A 9415-nucleotide genomic window follows, 5' to 3' on the forward strand; every position below is an offset into this window, starting at 1 on the left:
CAGCAGGGCAAGGGCAAGAAGAGAAGAACGTGCAGGTAAAGGTAATTCACCAGCCCCATTCTACCAACACCAGTGGTGGTGTACTTGCTGCTGCTGCAACTACTCTACAGTCTGCCAAGGATGCCATATCCAAAAAATAATGTAATTTTATAATTTCCTTTAGCCACATAGTTTTGGCAGTGGTGGTGTAAATTTATTTTTATATTGCTATTGCTAGTTGTCCTCTATAAGCACAAAGACATGGATGATGTATTAATCATCAAATTGATCCCATAAATCCTTGTTTTTTACTTTTGTAATAGAAAAAGGCTGATTCATCAATTTCCTTCTTTCATCTTCAGTAACTTCACCACAAAATATCTACATTAACAAAAACAAGTTTTAATTAAAAGTAGTGCGTCGTGTGCTTTTGCATGAACCTTTGCGTCTCCGCAGCATGGAGTGAAATGGTTTTGCTATATATTCGATTGCTTTAGTTTGACGCTTATGTAACTTCTGTACCATGCGATCCGAATCTCACATATGGGGCAAGAAAATTCATAAATATCACATCATATGATCACTTTTGCGGCAAGGGGTGAGAGAAAATCATAATTCTTAGAATATTAGAATATAAGTTTAGGTTTAACTCAACCTCAAAAATTAACTTTTAGGATTGAATTAGGCCTAAACTCACACTCTAAGGATAATCTAGTATTGATGGGTGATGTTATTTTTTGGTTACATGTTTTTATATATAATACACCAGCAAAGGGTTAAGTTTTAAGTTTTCCCTGCTTCTCAACAACAACAAAAAAATACATTTTTTCAGGTAGTCATACCTTCCTCTTCTTTCATCACAGTTTGCAAAAAAGAAAAAACGGAAAAGAATTCCAAGGGTTTTATTTTATTTATTTATTTATTGGTATGAAAAAAAATTCAAAGTCAATTTTCTTTTTCATTTTCCACGGTTTTACTTTCAGGTTGTTTTTTCATTAAGTTTTGGTCGAAACATTGGCAACAATGGGTTTGACGGTGTCACGGCTATTGAGATTGTTTTATGCAAGGAAAGAAATGAGGATTCTGATGGTGGGTCTTGATGCTGCTGGGAAAACAACAATACTCTACAAACTGAAACTTGGAGAAATCGTCACTACAATACCCACAATAGGTTCCAACTTGTCTCCGTATTTTTCCATGCGTTCTTTAATCGTTTATAAGCAGTTCCTAGCTCTCTCGGCATTTAATATACTGAACTTTGGAAGTTCTGCGTGGTGCTACTTGAATTCGTACTAGTTATATTAGTGATCGCATGATTATTTAAAGAACCTATATATATTTCTCTTTTAATTTTAACGATATTCCAATATGATTTAACAATCTATATTCATTTAAGTAATTACGTTACCTGATTTTTTTATATTTTATTTCTCACAGTAATCAAAAGTTCCTAAGTGATATGTATTATGTAATGCTCATTTAGAAATAAGTTGTATAGCAAGACAAGGTGGACCGATCTCAAATCCTTGAATATATTTATTTCTATTTTTTATAATACGAGTGCCAAATGAAAATGATTGAAATTTGATACATACCTTGGATGGATTAGGCTTCAATGTGGAGACTGTTGAGTACAAAAATGTCAGCTTCACTGTCTGAGATGTAGGAGGGCAGGACAAGGTATTTGTGATTTTCTGGCCACATCTTAATTTAATATTAGGGATGAAGCTTTGAGTGGCTGCTTGTTAAGTGTTTGCTAGAGTATTATATTTGAATCCCTTTTCTTTACAGATTTATTAGCTAGAGTATTATATTTATGGGTTCATTAGTATATGATAATCGATAACATTTTATGCACATGCTACTCAAACTACTTTAATCTGATTATATGCCAAGTTCTGTGCGGATTCAACCATTGTGGAGATACTACTTTCAGAACACACAAGGTCTTATCTTTGTGGTAGATAGTAACGACAGAGAGAGAATTTTAGAAGCCAGGGATGAGTTGCATAGAATGCTGAGAGAGGTCAGTAATTTATTATATGTTAATATTTTTAATTTCCGTAGACTTTGAATCATGGTTAAATTTTTATCCACTGTGCCCTCCAAATTTAAAAAATTCAGGCTTTGCCTTTCGACACAAAAGTAAGATAATGTTGCAATCATGAGCATTGCAGGATGAACTTCGTGACGCTACATTACTGGTGCTTGCCAATAAGCAAGACCTTCCAAATGCTTTAGTGTTGCAGAAATTACTGATAAACTTGGTTTACATTCACTTCGCCTGCGTCTCTGGTATGTCACATTTCAATTACAATTTAAAACATTATTTGGAACTCTAAGTCTAAGGTATGGGTTTATAATTAAAACTTATAACAATCAGGATTTGAGTTCAAGAAAAAACTAGAGCTATTTAATTACCGTATATCCCCACAAATAAGTGATAACTTCGTGAAAATAATGTCTAACTTTCTCTGGCTATTTTTTGGTTATTGAAGGTACATACAGCCAACTTGTGCCACATCCGGCCAAGGACTCTATGAAGGGCTAGACTGGTTATCTAGTCTCATAACTAACAAGACAAGATGAACCAATTAGCTCTGATTGCGCTTCCGATCTTCAAAGATATGAATACTGAGACTATTATAGTTTCTATAATATCTCGTTTGTTTATAGGCATAAATGAGTGGTATCTGTTATTTGAAGTTTGAACCACCTATAATATCAATCACTATGATTTATGACATGTAAGTACATAAAATTCTGAGGAGTATTATGTACACCCCGATGCAGTATTAAATAACATTTATATGGTTTGTGTATGTATAGAGCGGCAGATGTAGACTACTCCAGTGTAGAAGACAAGAATGGAAAATTATGACAATGTGATTAAGAAAAAAACAAGAAAATTATATTTATTTTGTTTGGCTGTAGGTATGTTACAGAGTTTCTCTGGCGGAAAGCCTTGCCAACTAAATATATAGATTTCAACAACAATTCCATGCATAAATTTGGAATGATATTGTTAGCCCATATTTTCGACGAGCTAAAATATGTTCTAAGTATGCATTGGATGTCGTCTCGAGGTTCGGAGCGTATTACAGAGCAAGAGTCTGGCCAGGACCTGCTCGAATCGAAAAGAGAGGAGAGTCTTTAAGAAGGAATTCCCAGGTTCAAAGGAGTATTTACGAAGTACAAAGCTAAGACAAGAAAGAGGACTTCGAGTTATTGGGCAATTCGAACTGGTGTATGGACGAGTCGAAGTCGAGGCAGCAAGAGTTCTGGACTTAGCATAATTTCTGAACAAATCTTCACTAAACCAGTTCGACTTCGAGCAAGATGGATAACCGTTCTAAGGAGCAGTTATGTGCATGTAAGATGTACGTGGCAGGACACTTGGCATTCGGATAATGTTCGACCGTTAGGGCAGTTTATTTTCGAATGTCTATATATAGCAGTTTTAGTTAGTTTTTGAGGGTCGCAAATCATTTCTACAGAATCCTTATACACTCAAAGTATCCAGCGCAGAGAGAAACGAGTACACAAGGAGAATGTATGTTTGTTTGTGAACCATTTTAAGTTTCTGTAAACTTTACATTTCGAATGCAATTTACGTTTCGTTTTATAATTCCTGCATTTTAAATGGTTCATTCGATCGAATGAACTCGCTGAGCCTTTACATTCTGCAATTTTCCTTTCCTTGCCTAGTTATTTCCAGCCTTTCGATTTCTGTTAAACAATTTTACTTTCTGCAAATTTCGAACCAGTAAGTGTTTGTTGCAACGATGAACATTCAAAAGCTTTATATTTAAACGCAAAATACACAAGTGACATGCTCCTGAGATTCACTAGTTGATCTCGCAAGCAATTAACTTAGACTAGCGGTTGTTTACCAAATTCCAGTGTAAACAAATTGGCACGCCCAGTGGGACCGGTCAATTGTGTGTTTGGTTTTAAATTATTTTTAAAGTTTTGTTTGTTGCAGTTGGTTTATTGCCTTCTTAATTGTTTTGATTTTGTATGCATTTAAGAAGTGGGAAATCTGTTCCACACTTAACAGAATTCAAAACTCGTACAAGGATGGCTAGACCACCCCCAAGCAATCGAAACAATGACCTTCCAAATATGGAGGGGCAACCAACGCAAACATCTGTCAGTAATGCCAATATAAATTCTGGTATAGGAGCAATTCCTGACCAAACTGTTGGCACAATTAGTTCAACCGCTTCGACGGTTATGAATCAGACAGGGGTAACCTCTCCCATGACCAACATGACGTTGGCAAGTTCGACCACGTCAGCGTCTGCTTTTGCCCCTTGGAACAATCCTAGTTTAGGGAATCCCAGTGGAAGTCCCTTTCGACCGCCTCAAAATCCTCTATATGGCATGCCTACATCTTTGATGGTAGGGTTGCAAAATTCTCAACCAAACATAGAGAATCTTAATATGGCCTCTCCATCAGGATCTGTAGCGGGCAATCAAGGTAGGGTAATTCCGCAACATTTAACTAATACATCCGTTTTGTCACTCAGACAACAAATGGATGAAAGTAACCATGATATGGTTAACATGTTAACACAACAAATAGGAACTGTTATTAACCCTTTAATTCAAAATACAAATGACAGTTACCAAACGTTAACAAATCAAATAAGTCGAATTGCTGACTTTTTTGGGGCACCACCCATACAGCAACCACCGATTCGACAGATCCAAATACAGGCGCCTGTCCAAGAGATACAGATGCCTAATAACCCCGGGATGCAAATGGCTCAAGCACCACAACCAGCGGCACGCATAGAGCCACCAGTCCAACAGGTCGAACCAAACCCTGGTATAGTATTGGTAAATAGGAACCAAAATGCTGATGAAGTAATAGGGAATATTCAACAAAACCGTTTCGATATGCAGAATAACCTAGCCCAAATGGTCGAAACGATTTTGGTGCAGAATGGTTTGAACTTAGGTTTACATAGGCCTAATTTTGTGTCTCCATTATCTGAGTATGTGTTACAGACAGAATTACCAAGGGGTGTGAAAATCCCTAAGTTTACCAAGTTTGCGGGAGAGACAAATGAGTCCACTGTCGAACACGTTGCTAGATATTTGGTCGAAGCAGGGGATTTGGCTAATAATGAAAATTTAAGAATGAAATTTTTCCCTAGTTCCTTGACTAAAAATGCTTTTACATGGTTTACAACCCTTCCTCCTCATTCCATACATAATTGGAACCAATTGGAAAGGATTTTCCATGAGCAATTTTATATGGGACAGTCTAAGATCAGCCTTAAAGAGTTAGCCAGCGTTCGACGCAAGGCACTTGAATCAATTGATGATTATTTGAACAGATTCAGACTCTTAAAGGCAAGGTGTTTCACCCAAGTCCCTGAACATGAATTAGTCGAAATGGCTGCTGGTGGCCTAGACTATTCGATTAGAAAGAAATTAGATACCCAGTATTTAAGGGATATGGCTCAATTGGCTGATAGAGTTCGACAACTCGAACGGTTGAAGGCCGAAAAGGCTAGAAATTCTAAATTCCACAAGAAGGAAAAGGTTGCATATGTCGAAACCAATGACAGTGACCAGGAGTTCGATATTATTTATGAAGATATCGAAGACAGTGAGGTTGATTTAGCAGAATTAAAACCTGGACCTCCTTATGTTTGTAAACTCCTTAGACCTTCCAATGGAAAAAACCCTGTTGAACCTAAAAATGATAAATTTGTGTCTAAAACTTATACATTTGACATAACTAAATGTGATGAAATATTTGATTTATTAGTCACAGATGGCCAGATTGTTGTTCCTAAGGGCTTGAAAGTACCCCCAATCGAACAACAGAAAAAAAGGGGTTATTGTAAATTTCATAATTTCCTTGGCCATAAAACCTCACGTTGTGTTCTTTTCAGGGATTTGGTTCAAAAGGCTCTTGACGAAGGAAGGCTAAAATTTGGTGAGAAACCAAAGGTTGTTCAGGCAAATGCTGAAACATCCAAAGCTGCCGAAACTCTCTATGCGGAGCCCCAAGAAATAATGATGGTCGAAACAATGGAGGTGTCCCATGTGCAAGTTCAGGATGTATCTGAAGAGGATTACAACGAACAGATGAAGGTTGTTTATCCTCAAGCTGAGGAGGAGTTAATTGATTTCTTGAACAGATGCAAACTCGAAAACAAGATTGTGATGCTCTGCCCTCGCTGCAGTGCAGTATGTGATAAGGAGGCTACTGAGGGCCTCAAGAAATACCAAGTTGTTAACAAGGGGGCAAGGCAGAACCAACGTTTCGATAAAGGCAAAAGAGTTATGGTGCAGTCGAATACTAATCAGAAGTCAGGTCGAAGGAATACTTTCGCTCCTCCTGGTTCAGTGCCGGTCGAAAAATGGATGCACCAGGGACTCATAAGGTTCAACAAAGGGATTATGGAAGTAGGTGGTTCGAGTGGAACGAAGCAAATTGGCCCACAGGAGGCCAATAGGTACTCGTATAGGAACAATTACAAAGGAAAGAATCCTATGACGAGGACCCAATGGCGTAGGTTCCAGCGTCAGAAGAAATTGGCCCAGCAGAACCCGCAAATGGGCCAATATAAAGAAGTATCTAGGAGGCCAGTAAAGGAGAGACTCCTGCCTCCGGTGGATGAAGATAAGATGGAGGATGAGGATCTACTGGATTCTGAGCCAGATTTCGATGTCATCTGTGTGGTATCTATCTTGCCATCTGAATATGATGTCCAATCTGAAGTTACTGAGATCGAAAGTGAGTTCGATCATTTTGATATGGCTGACCCAAAGCCAGTATGTTACTATGTTATGAATAATGGCTGTGTGGAAGAGCAAGTAGCTTATTTCGAAAAGCCAGATTTTCAGATGAAAAGTCATCTCAAACCTCTTTTCATCAGAGCAAAAGTTGAGAATGTTGGAATCAACAAAGTGCTCATTGATGGAGGAGCGGCTGTCAACTTAATGCCTCGATCTATGCTCTACAAGATCGGGAAACATGACACTGATCTATCTGCCCACAACATTGTGCTTTCGAATTATGAGGGTAAAACTGGCTATTCTTTGGGAGCCATTCAAGTAGATGTTGCTGTAGGCAGTATAGTTCGACCAACTCTTTTCCTGGTGATACAGTCTAAGGCTAATTTTAACTTGCTATTAGGAAGGGAGTGGATTCATGGAGTTGGAGCTGTGCCATCTACCCTTCACCAGAAGCTCATTATCTGGAGGGAAGATGGGATTGTGGAAAATATAGAGGCGGATCAAAGCTTCTATAAGTCAGAGGTCGATAATGTTACTGCACAAACCTTTGACAAAAAGTTGGCTAACATAGCGCCTTGTGGTGACAAGGAGGCTGTTGTCGAATCGAGTGACAATGTTGTCCACTCTGTCAAACTCCATCCTACTTATGGGTTTATATGGGAGAGGGAGGAAATTAATGATGTTCCCTCTGAAGATGGAGTCATTCCACCAACTGGGTGGAATATATATGAAGATTAATATGACTGAGGCCGCTGCATGGGCCAGAATTACGGCTTATATGGCCGAAAATAGACTAAATACGGCCTTCGAGGCTGAGTCTCAACAAAATATGGCAGTTGAAGCCAAGATCGAAGATCATGAGAATAAAGAAACAAAGGATCGAAGACTGGATTGCATATATGACGATGAGCCGCTGGGTTTCGAGAAAAATCCCGTAAGTGAGGTGCCAAAGATGCAGGCTCAAGATCCTTTGGAAGAGGTCGATATGGGAGATGGCTCGATTAAAAGGCCAACTTATATCAGTGCCAATATCACCTCAAGTTTAAAAGAAAAGCTGGTGCCTCTTCTTAGAGAGTTTAAAGACTGTTTTGCTTGGGATTACCACGAAATGCCTGGGTTAAGCAGAGAATTGGTCGAAATGAAGTTACCTATCAAGGAGGGAAAAAGACCAGTAAAACAACTACCAAGAAGATTCGCACCAGAAATCATGTCCAAGATCAAGGAAGAGATCGAAAGGCTGCTGAGGTGTAAATTCATCAGAGCTGCCAGGTATGTCGAATGGTTAGCAAATATAGTCCCTGTCATTAAAAAGAATGGAACTCTTAGAGTATGCATAGATTTTAGGGATTTAAATAATGCTACACCTAAAGATGAATATGCTATGCCAGTAGCGGAAATGTTGGTAGATTCGGCAGCTGGTTTCGAGTTTTTAAGCATGTTAGATGGTTATTCTGGTTATAACCAAATATTTATTGCTGAAAATGATGTGTCGAAAACAGCATTTCGATGCCCTGGTGCTTTAGGCACTTATGAATGGGTGGTTATGCCCTTTGGGTTGAAAAATGCTGGGGCCACTTATCAAAGGGCTATGAATTCCATGTTTCATGATTTTATTGACACATTTATGCAAATTTATATTGATGATATAATCATCAAATCCTCCTCAGAAGATAGCCATTTGGATTATCTTAGGCAATCTTTCGAACGAATGAGGAAACATGGATTAAAAATGAATCCATTAAAATGTGCTTTTTGTGTGCGTGCAGGAGATTTCCTTGGTTTCGTGGTGCATAAAAAAGGCATTGAGATAAATCAAAATAAGACAAAGGCTATTCTTGAGACGAAGCCTCCTTCGACTAAAAAACAGCTTCAGTCTTTGCTAGGAAAAATCAACTTCTTGAGGCGATTCATTTCGAATCTAAGTGGCAAAGCTCAGATTTTTTCGCCATTACTTCGACTCAAGAAAGATGAACCATTCAAATGGAATGAAGAGCATCAAAAGGCTTTCGATGAAATTAAAGAATATCTGATCAAGCCTCCTGTGTTAATGCCTCCTAGTCGAAACAAGTCTATGAAATTGTATATTGCTGCGTCTGACAAGACCATTGGTAGCATGTTGGCTCAGGAAGATGATGATGGCATAGAACATGCAATTTATTATCTTAGTCGTGTACTAAATGATGCAGAAACTAGATATACTGCCATAGAAAAACTCTGTCTTTGTCTGTATTTCTCTTGTGCAAAACTTAAGCAATATATAAAGCCTGTTGATGTTTATGTGTATTCTCATTATGATGTTATTAAGCACATGTTGTCAAAACCGATTTTACACAGTAGAATTGGAAAATGGGCTTTAGCATTAACAGAATATTCTTTAACGTACAAGCCTTTGAAATCTGTTAAGGGTCAAATTGTGGCAGATTTTATTGTAGATCACTCAGTGGTCGAAATGTCGCAAGACTATGTCGATACAGAGCCATGGATTTTGTATTTCGATGGTTCGAAACACAAACATGGAACTGGAATTGGAGTTTTAATAATATCCCCCAATAAAGTTCCAACTAAGTTCAAATATAAAATCAAAGGGCTTTGTTCTAATAATGAGGCTGAGTATGAAGCTCTAATTACAGGCCTTGAAATTTTAATTAGCCTGGGGGCAAGAAATGTTAATATA

At 38.1% G+C, this 9415-nt stretch overlaps 1 pseudogene; it reads left to right on the forward strand.

Moving 5' to 3' along the window:
- Positions 1-968: 968 nt before the first annotated feature.
- On the forward strand, positions 969-3750 carry LOC100806113 (ADP-ribosylation factor 2-like; annotated as a pseudogene).
- The last annotated feature ends 5665 nt before the right edge of the window (positions 3751-9415 follow it).

This window comes from Glycine max, chromosome 11 (assembly GCF_000004515.6).
Source record: "Glycine max cultivar Williams 82 chromosome 11, Glycine_max_v4.0, whole genome shotgun sequence".
NCBI lineage: Eukaryota > Viridiplantae > Streptophyta > Magnoliopsida > Fabales > Fabaceae > Glycine > Glycine max.